This window comes from Aotus nancymaae, unplaced genomic scaffold (assembly GCF_030222135.1).
Source record: "Aotus nancymaae isolate 86718 unplaced genomic scaffold, 86718_ANA_hifiasm-v0.15.2.pri h1tg000004l, whole genome shotgun sequence".
In the NCBI taxonomy this organism is placed as follows: Eukaryota; Metazoa; Chordata; class Mammalia; order Primates; family Aotidae; genus Aotus; species Aotus nancymaae.
Window position 1 is genome coordinate 64,456,183 of NW_026988415.1, and position 13,741 is coordinate 64,469,923.

At 38.4% G+C, this 13,741-nt stretch overlaps 1 pseudogene; it reads right to left on the bottom strand.

Moving 5' to 3' along the window:
- Window positions 1-8,596: 8,596 nt before the first annotated feature.
- On the bottom strand, window positions 8,597-9,593 carry LOC105719588 (heterogeneous nuclear ribonucleoproteins C1/C2-like; annotated as a pseudogene).
- Window positions 9,594-13,741: the final 4,148 nt, after the last annotated feature.

Genomic DNA, 13,741 nt, shown 5'->3' on the forward strand with positions numbered 1-13,741 from the left:
AGAAAAAATCTAATAAAATGTGTACTGTTGTTTATTTTGAAACATAATTTTCTCTCTCTGAACCCTGTTTTCACCAAAGACATATCACGGAACAAATTTATTTGTAAAATAACTGTTAATTGTATTATACTTTGCCTAAATAGTTGCATAAAATCAGCAAGAGTAATCTGCCACATAGGCTTTTTTTCTTTTTTTACAATTTTTTTTATTTTTCTGTTTTTTATTTCAATAGCTTTTGGGGTGCAAGTGGCTTTTTGTTACATGAATGAATTATACAGTGGTGAATTCTGAGACTGTAGTGTATACTTTACTCAAGTAGTGTAAGTTTTATCTAATGTGCAGTTTTTTTGCCCCAGTCCCCTTTCCAACTTTCCCCATTCTGGGTCTCTAAAACCCATTATATTACTCTGTATGCATCTGAATACTCATAGCTTACCTCACACTTATAAGTGAGAACATATAATTTTTGATTTTCTACTCTGTGTTACTTCACTTAAAACAATTGCCTTTAGCTCCATCCAAGTTGCTACAAAGGACATTATTTCATTCCTTTCATGGGTGAGTAGTATTCTATGGTGCATATAAAAAACATTTTATTTTTCTTTTCTTTTTTTTTATTGCATTTTAGGTTTGGGGGTACATGTGAAAAACATGGAAGGTTGTTGCATAGGTGCATACGTGGCAGTGTGATTTGCTGCCTTCCTCCCCTTCACCTATATGTGGCATTTCTCCCCATGCTATCTCTCCCCGACTCCCCACCCCCTGCTGTCCTCCCTAATCCCCCCTAACAGACCCCAGTGTATAGTGCTCCCCTCCCTGTGTCCATGTGTTCCCATTGTTCAATACCCATCTACGAGTGACAACATGTGATGCTTGATTTTGTGTTCTTGTGTCAGTTTGCTGAGAATGATGGTTTACACATTTGTCCATGTCCCTACAAAGGACGTGAACTCATCATTTTTGATGGCTGCATAATATTCCATGGGGTATATGTGCCACATTTTTCCTCTCCAGTCTATCATCGATGGGCATTTGGGTTTGTTTCAGGTCTCTGCTATTGTAAACTGTGCTGAAATGGACATTCGTGTGCATGTGTCCTTACAGTAGAACGATTTATAATCCTTTGGATATATACCCAGTAATGGGATTGCTGGGTCAAATGGAATTTCTATTTCTAGGTCCTTGAGGAATTGCCACACTGTCTTCCACAATGGTTGAACTAATTTACACTCCCACCAACAGTGTAAAAGTGTTCCTATTTCTCCACATCCTCTCCAGCATCTGTTGTCTCCAGATTTTTTAATGATCACCATTCTAACTGGCGTGAGATGGTATCTCAATGTAGTTTTGATTTGTATTTCTCTAATGACCAGTGATTATGAGCATTTTTTCGTATGCTTGTTGGTCTCATGTATGTCTTCTTTTGTAAAGTATCTGTTCATATCCTTTGCCCATTTTTGGATGGGCTTGTTTGTTTTTTTCTTGTAAATCTTTTTTAGCTCATTGTAAATTCTGGATATCAGCCCTTTGTCAGATGGGTAGGCTGCAAGAATTTTTTCCCATTCTGTTGGTTGCTGATTCACTCTACTGACTGTTTCTTTTGCTGTGCAGAAGCTGTGGAGTTTGATTAGGTCCTATTTGTCTATTTTGGCTTTTGTTGCCAATGCTTTTGGTGTTTTGGTCATGAAGTCCTTGCCTACACCTATGTTCTGAATGGTTTTGCCTAGGTTTTCTTCTAGGGTTTTTATGGTGTTAGGTCTTATGTTTAAGTCTTTAATCCATCTGGAATCAATTTTAGTGTAAGGTGTCAGGAAGGGGTCCAGTTTCTGCTTTCTGCATAAGGCTAGCCAGTTTTCCCAACACCACTTATTAAACAGGGAATCCGTTCCCCATTGCTTGCTTTTATCAGGTTTGTCAAAGATCGGGTGGTTGTAGATATGTTGTGTTGCCTCCGAGGCCTCTGTTGTGTTCCATTGGTCTATATCTCTGTTTTGGTACCAGTACCATGCTGTTTTGATTACTGTAGCCTTGTAGTATAGTTTGATGTCCGGTAGTGTGATGCCTCCCGCTATGTTCTTTTTGCTTAGAATTGACTTGGCTATGTGGGCTCTCTTTTGGTTCCATATGAAGTTTAAGGTGGTTTTTTCCAGTTCTGTGAAGAAGGTCATTGGTAGCTTGATGGGGATAGCGTTGAATCTGTAAATTACTTTGGGCAGTATGGCCATTTTCACAATATTGATTCTTCCTAACCATGAACATGGAATGTTTCTCCATCTGTTTGTGTCCTCTCTTATTTCGTTGAGCAGTGGTTTGTAGTTCTCCTTGAAGAGGTCCTTGACGTTCCTTGTTAGTTGTATTCCTAGGTATTTTATTCTCTTTGTAGCAATTGTGAATGGCAGTTCGTTCCTGCTTTTTTTTTTGCTCTCCATATGCTTGGTAAATCTTCCTCCATCTCTTTATTTTGAGGCTTTGTGTATCCTTGCATGTGAGATGGGTTTCCTGGATACAGCACACTGATGGGTTTTGGCTTTTTATCCAATTTGCCAGTCTGTGTCTTTTGATTGGGGCATTTAGTCCATTTACATTTAGGGTTAATAATGTTATGTGTGAAATTGATCCTATCATTTTGATGCTAGCTGGCTGTTTTGTTGGTTGATGCAGATTCTTCATTGTGTTGATGCTCTTTACCATTTTGTGTATTTTTGGAGTGGCTGGTACTGGTTGTTATTTTCTATGCGTAGTGCCTCCTTTAGGAGCTCTTGTAAAGCCTGTCTGGTGGTGATGAAATCTCTGAATACTTGCTTGTTCACAAAGGATTTTCTTTTTCCTTCAGTTCTGAAACTTAGTTTGGCTGGATATGAAATTCTGGTTTGAAAGTTCTTTTCTTTAAGGATGTTGAATATCGGCCCCCACTCTCTTCTGGCTTGTAGGGTTTCTGCTGAGAGATCTGCTGTGAGTCTGATGGGGTTCCCTTTGTGGGTAACCCGACCTTTCTCTCTGGCTGCCCTTAGTATTTTCTCCTTCATTTCAACCCTGATGAATCTGACGATTATGTGCCTTAGGGTTGCCTTCTAGAGGAATATCTTTGTGGTGTTCTCTGTATTTCCTGGACTTGAATATTGGCCTGCCTTGCTAGGTTGGGGAAGTTTTCCTGGATAATATCCTGAAGAGTATTTTCCAGCTTGGATGCATTCTCTTCGTCACATTCAGGTACACCTATCAAACGTAGATTAGGTCTTTTCACATAGTCCCATATTTCTTGTTGACTCTGTTCATTCCTTTTTACCTTGTTTTCTCTAATCTTGCCTTCTCATTTTATTTCATTGAGTTGATCTTTGACCTCTGATATCCTTTCTTCTGCTTGGTCAATTCGGCTGTTGAAACTTGTGCATGCTTCGCGAAGTTCTCGTGTTGTGTTTTTCAGCTCCATCAATTCACTCATATTCCTCTCTAAGTTGTCCATTCTCATTAGCATTTCATCAAGTCTTTTTTCAAGGTTCTTAGTTTCTTTGCATTGGGTTAGAACATGTTCTTTTAGCTCACAGAAGTTTCTTATTATCCACTTTCTGAAAGCTGATTCTGTAATTTCATCACACTCATTCTCCATCCAGTCTTGTTCCCTTGCTGGTGAGGAGTTGTGATCCCTTGTAGGAGGAGAGGTGTTCTGGTTCCGGGTGTTTTCATCCTTTTTGCGCTGGTTTCTTCCCATTTTTGTGGATTTATCCACTTATTGACTTTGTATTTGCTGACTTTCTGATTTTGGTAAGTTTAAGTCTGCAGCAGCAGAAGTCATAAACCCCCTTTTCTTCCCTCCAGGTGTTCTGTCCCAGGGAGTTAGGGCTTTATGTGTTTCCGCTGTGCCACTGCTGTTTTCCCTGCCCACAAGGTGGCAGCCTAGTCACACTCAGCCTGTAGAGGCTTCGCTGAGCTGCTGTGGGCTCCGCCCAGCTGCCGTGTGAACTTCCCTGCAGTCCTGTTTATATGAGTGTAGTTAGAACTGCTTCCGCTATGTTGGCTTGCCTTGGTCATGACGCACTCTCTGAAGTGGCGGGTTGCCTTGGTGATGACAGATTGCCTCAGGAACTGCAGGCTGCCTCCGTAATGGTGGACATTCCTCCTCCACAGAGCTGAACCATCCCTGGTTCAGTTGTGTTTGCCGTGAAAGTCTCAACCCAGAGCGTTTCCAATTGCTGTTTTTTCTTGTTTTTTTGGGCTGGGACCAGCCGGGCCTGGTCACCTGCCTCCCTGCCTCAGAGCCTTTTGTTTTTTAGTTGAACAGTCGGCTCTCTACCAGGTGACCTGGTCGCCTGTTGAATAGGTGCCGGGACCTGTGTGATTTCCCGTGTGGTGACCCACTGCGCCGGCTGAAACCACGGCTCTGAGATTCGTGGCACTTTGTTGCCCGGGAATCTCCTGGCCTGGCTCCCCGTTTCAGCTTCCCTTGCTGGCTAAGAGGGGACTCAGTCTCGCTCACTCTGCATTGGGAACCGCTGCACCAGGGCACAGGCCAAACAGCCGCACCAGCCAAAACAGCGGCGCTGGTGACCCATGGGGCTCCTCCGCCTGTGAATCTCCTGGTCTGTGGGCAGTAAAAATCCGTCTGCAAATGCAGTGTCCACTCACCCTCTGCACTTTCACTCGGACCTGCAATCCCGAGCTCCTCCTAACTGGCCACCTTGGCTCTCTCCCTTGGCTGCCAGCCAACATTTTCTTTTTCACTCATTAGTTTATGGACATTAAAATTGGTTCCACATCTTTGCAATTGTAAATTGTACTGCTATAAACATATGTGTGCCTGTGTCTTTTGCACATAAGGATTTATTTTCTTTGGGGTGGATTCCCAGTATTAGGATTGCTAGATTGATTGGTAGATATATTTTAGCTCTTTAAGAAATCTTCATACTGTTTTCCATACAGGCTGTACTAATTTACATTCCCACAAGCAGTGTATAGGCATTCCATTTTCCCCACATCCACACCAAAATCTGGTTTTTTTTTTTTTTACTTTTTAATAATGGTAATTCTTGCAGGAGTAAAGTGCTATCTGTTCTCATTGTGGTTTTAATTTTCATTTCTCTGATGATTAGTAATGTTGAACTTTTTTATATGTTTGTTGGGCATTTGTATACCTTCTTTTGAGAAATGTCTGCTTATGTCCTTTGACTACTTTTTAAGTGAGATTATTTGATTTTACTCTTGGTGATTTGTTTGAATATTTGCAGATTCTGGATACTACCTTTGTCAGATGCATAGTTTACAAAATTTTTCTTCCATTCTGCAGGTTGTCTGTTTTCTCTGTTGATTATTTCTTTTACTGTCCAGAAAGAAGCTTTTTAGATTAATTAGGTCTCATTCATTTATTTTTGTTTTTGTTGCATTTGTTTTTAGGGTCTAAGTTATGAATTCCTTTCCTAGGCTGATGTCTATAAGATTTTTTTCAACATTAATTTCTAGAATTTTTATAGTTTCAGGTCTTATATTTAAGCCTCTGATTCATCTTGAGTTAGGTTTTTATGTGGTGAGAGATAGGCATTACATTTCATTCTTTTATATGTGGCTTGCCAGTTTTCTCAGCACCATTTATTAAATAGGGTGTCCATTCCCTAATTTATGTTTTTGTTTGCTTAGTTAAAGATCAGTTGGCTGTACATATTCAGCTTTATTTCTGGATTCTCTAGTCTGTTCCATTGCTCTATGTGTCTACGTTTTTACCAGTTCCATATTGGGTTGGTAACTATAGCCTTGTTGCATACCTTAAAGTCAGTAATGTGATTCATCCAGATTTGTTCTTTTTGCTTAACATTGCTTTGGCCATCTGGGTTCTGTTTTCGTTCCACATAAATTTTAAATTTTTTTCTAATTCTGTGAAAAATGATGTTGGTATTTTGATGGCAATAGAATTGAATCTGGAGATTGTTTGGGGCAATATGATCATTTTCACAATATTGATTCTTCTGATCTATAAACATGGGCTGTATTTTTATTTGTTTGTGTCATCTGTGATTTCTTTCAGTAGTGTTTTGTAGTTCCTTTCAGAAATCTACTTCTTTGCTTATGTATATTACTAGGTATTTTATTTTTGTGCAGCTGTTGTAAAAGGTATTGAATTCTTGGTTTGTTTCCCAACTTGGTCTTTGTTGGTATATAGCAGTGCTACTAATTTGTGTACATTTATTTTGTAACCTGAAACTACTGAATTTATCAAATCTAAGAGTCTTTGGGAGCAGTATTTAGGATTTTCTAGAAATACAGTCATATCATCAGCAAAGAGTGATTGTTTGACTTCTTTTCCAAGTATGATGCCCTTAACTTTTTTTCTTGCCTAATTACTCTGGCTTACTGTTCTTCCCAAACTATGTTGAATAGGAGTAGAGAAAGTGGACATCCTTGCCTTGTTCCTTTTCTCAGGGGGAATGCTTTAAACGTTTCCCTAGTTAGTATAATGTTGACTGTGTGTTTGTCTTATATGGTTTTTATTACTTTGACCTAGGTCTCTTCTATCCTAGTTACTTGAGAGATCTTATTATAAAGGAGTGTTGGGTTTTGTTGAATGCTTTTCTGAATCTATTGAGATGATCATACGGTTTTTGGTTTTGCTTCTGTTTAGATGTTTGTATCACATTTATAACTTGAACATGTTAAACCATCCCTACATCCTTGGGATAAAATCCACTTGATCATCATGAATTATCTTTTTGATGTGCTATTGAATTTTATTGGCTAGTGTTTTGTTTAGGATTTTTGCACCTATGCTCATCAGGGAAATTGGTCTGTAGTTTTGTTTTTTGTTGTGTCCTCCTCTGCTTTGGGCATCAAAGTGATACTACCTTCATAAAATAATTTAGGAAGGATTCCTTCTTTCTCAATCTTTAGGAATAGTTTCAGGAGGTCTGGTGTCAATTCTTCTTTAAATGTCTGGTGGAATTCTACTGTGAATCTATACAGTCCTGAGTCTTATAGTTCTTGGCAATTTTTAAATAACTGATTTGATCTCAATGCATGTTATCAGTCTATTCAAGGTTTCTATTTCTTCCTAATTTAATACAAGAATTTATCCATTTTTATTTTTTTATTTTACTTTAGGTTCTGGGATATATGAGTAGAACATGCAGGTTTATTACATAGGTATACACGTTCCCCGGTGGTTTGCTGCACCTATCAACCCATCTTCTAGGTTTTAAGTTTGGCATTGATTAGGTATTTGTCCTAATGCTGTCCCTCAACTTGCCCCACTGCCACCACCCAACAGGCCCCAGTGTGTGATGTTCTCCCCTCTGTGTCCATGTGTTCTCATTGTTCAACATCCACTTATGAGTGAGAACATGCGGTGTTTGGTTTTCTGTTCATGTGTTAGTGTGCTGAGAATGATGGCTTCCAGCTTCATCCATGTCCCTGCAGAGGACATGAACTCATTCTTTTTTATGGCTACATAGTATTCCGTGATGTATATGTGCTGGGTTTACTAGTTTGTGTGCATAAAGGTGTTCATAGTAGTCTTGAATGATCTTTTTTCTTTCTGTGGTGTCAGTTGTAATGTCTTCAGTTATATTTCTATTGAGCTTATTTGCATCTTCTCTCTTCTTGACTAATCTAGCTAATGGTCTACCAATTTTGTTTATTTTTTCAAAGAACCAGATTTTTGTTTCATTGATCTTTTATAATTTTTCTTTGAATTTTATTTAATTCTGTTCTGATCTTTATTTCTTCCCTTCTTCTAGTTTTAAGTTTAGTTTGTTTTTGTTTCTGTGGTTCCTTGAAGTATGACATTAGATTTCAATTTGTGCTCTTTCAGACTTTTTGATATAGGCATTTAGTACTATAAACTTCTCTCTTAGTACTTATTTTGCTGTATACCAGAGGTTTGATAACTTGTGTCATTATTATTCAATTCAAAAACATTTTTAATTTTCATCATAATTTTATTGTTTTCTTTTCTCCAAATTCCTGGTTTAGTAAGGACTTGTTTAGTTTGAGGACAAAAGATCCCAAATATCAGGCCGTTCACAAAAACAACCTACAGTATCAACTTTAGAAAACAAATATTAAGACTCTAACACTAATTATTTTTCTAGAGGATGCATGCGACATGCCAACTCTCATTCATAAAAAAACATTGTTTGATTTGTGTTGAACTGCCCCACACAGCACACTAATGTTGGGGTGTAACACACAAACTTCTAACTCAAAGCTGCTTTCAGGAACTACTCAATGAGATTGCCTTTGCAGTTAGGGAAGCAACTACTGAACTTATGTATGAATGAAAAGAGTTGTACTCCCTGCATAACAAGAGATTATTTTGGAGACAGTTGATAAAAATCATACATCCTTTTGATGATTAAGTCATAAAGAAGTATCAAAATCAAAAGCAAAAATTATAGGGTAAGACTTAACAAAAGTACTAGGACTGTCAAAGGAAGTGAAAATGGGACTAGACTCAGGGAAATATGAATTAATGAACATGGGAAGGACAAGGATAGGGAAAACAGTAAGCATGTGCTGAAGATACTAGGGGAGAGCATCTGGTGAAAAATTTGATCTTAGACAAGTGCCTAGGTAAAGAAATAATGGGATAAGATTTCTAAACCCCACTATGTACTTAAGAGTCATCCTCACCATTGGGCACTGTCTCTGTCATCCTCTCCTTCCTCAGACTCTTTTTCATCATCCTTGATCAACTTCAGTTGTGAGAAACAGGCACAAATAGAGTGGAGTTAGAGGCACTCCATGTGTCCCTGAGCCCCCTTCCATCACCTTTTTCTTTCCTTTCCCTTGGTTTTCACCTGTTCATCCCCCTGATCTTCATTATTGTTATCATCCAGTAGGTCCTTCTCCTCAGCAGAGTCATTTGCACCCCCCTCAGACTCCATCTTCACATTAGTCTCATCTTTCTTCACGGAGCTGCTGCTCTGCTCCTCTTCTGACTTATCATTCTTCATCTCTACTGCTTGTTTGCTCTGTTCCTTTTTAAAATTTTCCAGGTTTTCCAGGAGAGAATCCACTTTTTGTTTTATCTGGGTCAACTCCTTTTTAATGGCCTGAAGGTCATCTCCTTTCAACCTTCCAGACTTGGAAGATCCCTGCCGTCCACTCTTAGAATTGAAGCCACTTTTGCCCCTTCGTGAAGTGTTTCCTGATACACGCTGATGTTTTAAGGGCACTACAGCCCGAGCAATAGGAGAAGGAGGAGGTACACGTGCTGGGTAACTATACATCCTATCATAATAATCCCATTGAAAGTCATAGTCCAAGTCAAAAGAGGAGCCGTATATCTCTGCTATAGATCACTTCACACCTGCTTTTCCTCGGTTCACTTTTGGCTCTGCAGCCAGGTTAATATCTAAAACCTGGCTAGCAATCATTCTGCTATCCTCTCCTGCTACAGCAGCCCGGGCATTTCTCTCATTAACATATTGAACGAAGGCAAAGCCCTTATGAACAGAGCAGCCCACAATTTTCCCATACTTCAAAAAGATTCCCTCCACATCAGATTTCTTGACCACAAGAGTGTTGAGATTCCTTATGAACACACGGGAGTTCATGGAGCGAGGATTTGTCTTGTTGGTAACGTTGCTGGCCATGGAGTTTGATAATAAGGTTTCTCACAAAGCAGAAAACAGGAGGAGGGAAGTAGAAAAGACTTGATTCTGAGTCTTCTACTCCTGAGTTCTACATGGAGAAGCCAACCGCTGATCGAGGTCAGAGATTGGCAATGCGGTCACAGCCGCTCAGTCTTCGTCTCTTCACAAAATGAATAATTTTATTTTTAACCCATATATTATTGTTCAGGATCAGATAATTTAATTCCTATGCATTTGCATAGTTTTGAAGGTTCTTTTTGGAGTTGATTTCTAGTTTTATTCTGCTGTGGTCTGAGAAGACATTGATTATTTTAAAGTTCTTAAGACTTGTTTTGTAGCCTATTTTATGGTCTACCTTGAAGAATATTCCATGTGCTGATAAGAAGAATGTATATTCTGCAGTTGTTGGGGAGAATTTTCTGTAAATATCTGATAATTCCATTTATTCTAGCATGCCATTTAAGTTTATCATTTCTCTGTTGACTTCCTCAAACATCTTTATAGTGCTGTCAGTGGTGTATTGAATTTCACTGTTATTGTTTTCTATCTATTTCATTTCTTCAGTCTAGTAGTAATTGTTTCATGAATCTAGGAGCTCCACTTTTGGTGCACAGAAATTTAGAAATTCAGTATCTACTTGCTCAATTGATTCTTTTATTATTTTATAGTGACTATCTCTTTCTTTTTCATTGTTGTTGCTTTGAAGTCTGTTCTGTCTGATATAAGAGTAGCTACTCCTATTTGCTTTTGGTTTCCATTTGCATGGAATCTTTTTTCACCCTTTTACCTTGAGTTTATGTAAATCCTTTCATATAAAATCCAAATATCTGAGTCTCTTGAAGACAGCATATATTTGGATTTCAATTTTTTTATTTATTATGATGGCATTCTGTGGATCATTTAGGCCATTTACATTCAACGTTAATATTGAGATGTGAGATGCTATTCTCTTCATCATGTTCATTGTTATCTAGTTTTCTTATTGTGTTATTTCATATGTCCTGTGAATTTTAAGCCTTCAGGATGTTCTATTTTGTAGTATAATGTGCTATTGTTTCAAGATTTAGAATTTTTTTAGCATTTTTTTTTAGTTCTGGTTTGGTAGTGACGAGTTCCCTCAGCATTTGTTTTCTCAAAGTGAATTTATTGCTCCTTCGTTTATGAAACTTAGTTTTGCAAGATACAAAATTCTTATCTGATAGTTGTTCTGTTTGATGAGGTTGAGGATAAGACCTAATCCCTTCTGGTTTGTAAGATTTCTGCTGACAGCTCTGCTAACATCTGATAGGTTTTCCTTTGTAGGTTACCTAATGCTTTTATCTTGCTATTCTTAGTAGTTTTTCTTTCATGTTGACTTTAGATAGCCTAATGACTATAGGTCTTAGAGTAAGTGTTTTTGCAATAAATGTTTTGAAATTTTCTGGATTTCTTGTATTTGGATATCTAGATCTCTATCCAGGCCAGGGAAATTTTTTAAAAAAATATTCCTTCAAATAAGTTTTCAAAACTTACTATTTTCTCTTCTCCCTCATGAATGCTAATTATTCTTAGGTCTGGTCATTTTACATAATCACATATATCTTGGTGATTTGTTCATTTCTTTTGATTTTTTTTCTCATATTTGTTTGATTAGGTTAATTAAGGACCTAGAAATAGAAATTCCATTTGACCCAGCAATCCCATTACTGGGTATATATCTAAAGGATTATAAATCGTTCTATTATAAAGACACATGGACACATATGTTCATTGCAGCACTGTTTACAATAGCAAAGACTTGGAACCAACCCAAATGCCCATCAATGATAGACTGGACAAGGAAAATGTGGCACATATACACCATGGAATACTATGCAGCCATAAAAAACGATGAGTTCGTGTCCTTTGTAGGGACATGGATGAACCTGGACACCATCATTCTCAGCAAACTGACACAGGAACAGAAAATCAAACACCACATATCCTCACTCATAGGTGGGTGTTGAACAATGAGAACACATGGACACAGGGAGGGGAGCATCACACACTGAGGTCTGTTGGGGGGGACTAGGGGAGGGATAGTGGGGTGTAGGGAGTTGGGGAGGATAACATGGGGAGAAATGCCAGATATAGGTGATGGGAATGGAGGCAGCTAAACACATTGCCATGTATGTACCTATGCAACAATCCTGCATGTTCTTTACATGTAACCCAGAACCTAATATGCAATAAAACATATATATATATATTTTTAAAACCCTTGTCTTCAAGCCCTAAAATTTGTTCTTCTACTTGTTCTAGTATATTTTTAAAACTTTCCACTGCATTTTGTACTTCCCTCAGGCTGTCTGCTGTGTTCATTTTAACAGTGGACTTAGTCATTCCTCAGTGTATCTTTCATTTCCAGAAGTTTTGACTGGATTTCCTTGATGATATATATCTTTCCAGAAAATTTTTCATTTATATCCTGAATTACTTTTAAAATTTATTTTTGATAGTTTTCATCTTTCTCTGATATCTCCTGGAGTGGCTTAATAATTGATCTTCTGAATTTCTTTTTTTATTATACTTTAAGTTCTGGGGTATATGTGCAAAACGTGCAGGTTTGTTACACAGGTATACAGATGCCATGATGGTTTGCTGCATTCATCACTCTGTCATCTATATTAGGTATTTCTCCTAATGCTATCCCTCTCCCATCCCCCCAATCCCTTCTATCCTTCCCCTATCCCCCGACCCCTGACCGGCTCCGGTGTGTGATGTTCTCCTCACTGGGTCCATGTTCTCTCATTGTTTAACACTCACTTATGAGTGAGAACATGTGGTGTTCAGTTTTCTGTTCTTGTGTCAATTTGTTGAGAATGATGGTTTCCAGCTTTATTCATGTCCCTGCAAAGAACATGAACTTTTCTTTATTTATGGCTGTATAGTATTCCATCATCTATATGTGACCTTCTCACTTTCTTATCTGATATTTCAAAGATTTCCTCTTGGTTTGAGTCCATTGCTAGAGAGCTAGTGTGATTTTTCTGTGGGAGTTATAGTAGTCTGTTTTGTCATGTTACCAGAGTTATTTTTCTGGTTTCTTCTAATGTGCATAGACTATTTCTTCTAATTATTATTAAATTTATATTTTATTTTACTGTGCTTATTTAGTTTGTTTTTAAATTTGTTATTGTTCTTTAGGGATGAGACTGTAATGCTTATAGATAATTATAGCCTAATGTGGTTCTTGGTGTTTTCAGACTCTTGGTGAAGAGTCTGTAAGAGATTCTTCATTATAGACAGTCTTTGTATGTTGGCTCTCTCATATGCTGGTTTTAGTAGCAATGAGTTTGGTCTGTGAGTAAGTTCACAATTTCTTATGGGTTTGGAATGTTAGAGGTCCCCATGGTGTGCACTTTTAATGTATTTATTTCTCACATGGTGTGTACTTTTGATTTAACTATTTTTCCTCAGTAATTTATTTACTGGTTTGATGGTTTAGGCTTCAGGCCATCAGGGGAGTTGTTCCTGGATAGAAACCAGTTGTAGCTAATGCAGGTGGGTAAATGAGGTCCTTGACAGAGGTAGCTGGAGCAGCTTTCAGTGAGTTGCACAAAGGTATTATCAACGAGAAGGGTTGGAGCAATGTCAGCTCCCCTGCCAGGTTAGCAGGACAGTTATTTATTTGCCTCTTAGACACACTCCTGTACCTGTGCTTTGGCTACTCAGATTATACAGGTACTTCTTTTCATCTGTAGGAATGTTAACGTTACAAATACAGAGGAATTGTGACTCTGTACTTTATTGAAGCCTGAGCCTAGAGGGAGCTCCTCCTGTGGGGATGTAGTCCCCCTGAAGTGTTCCAGAAAGGTTGTTTATAGTCGCATCCATGCCAAGCTTCCATGGCAGAAGCCCCAACTGTGCCTACAGTGACAAGAGGGAAAAGTGTTCATCTTCTCCAAGACCCTTACTGCACACCTGGGCTGGGTAACTTTTGGGACGGGGCTGAAGACTTATCCTGGTAAGCCCAGCACTATACCTGTGCCTCTGCTGATAGAAGCTTCCTACCATGAGAAGAATCTGGTGCTCAAGGCCTGACATCCAGATTCTTTTGTCTTACAGGGTGTTCTCTTGATGTGATGTACTCCCCTTTCCTCTAGGAGTGAGAGTCCTTAGGAGCCAGACTATTGTAAGAGTTG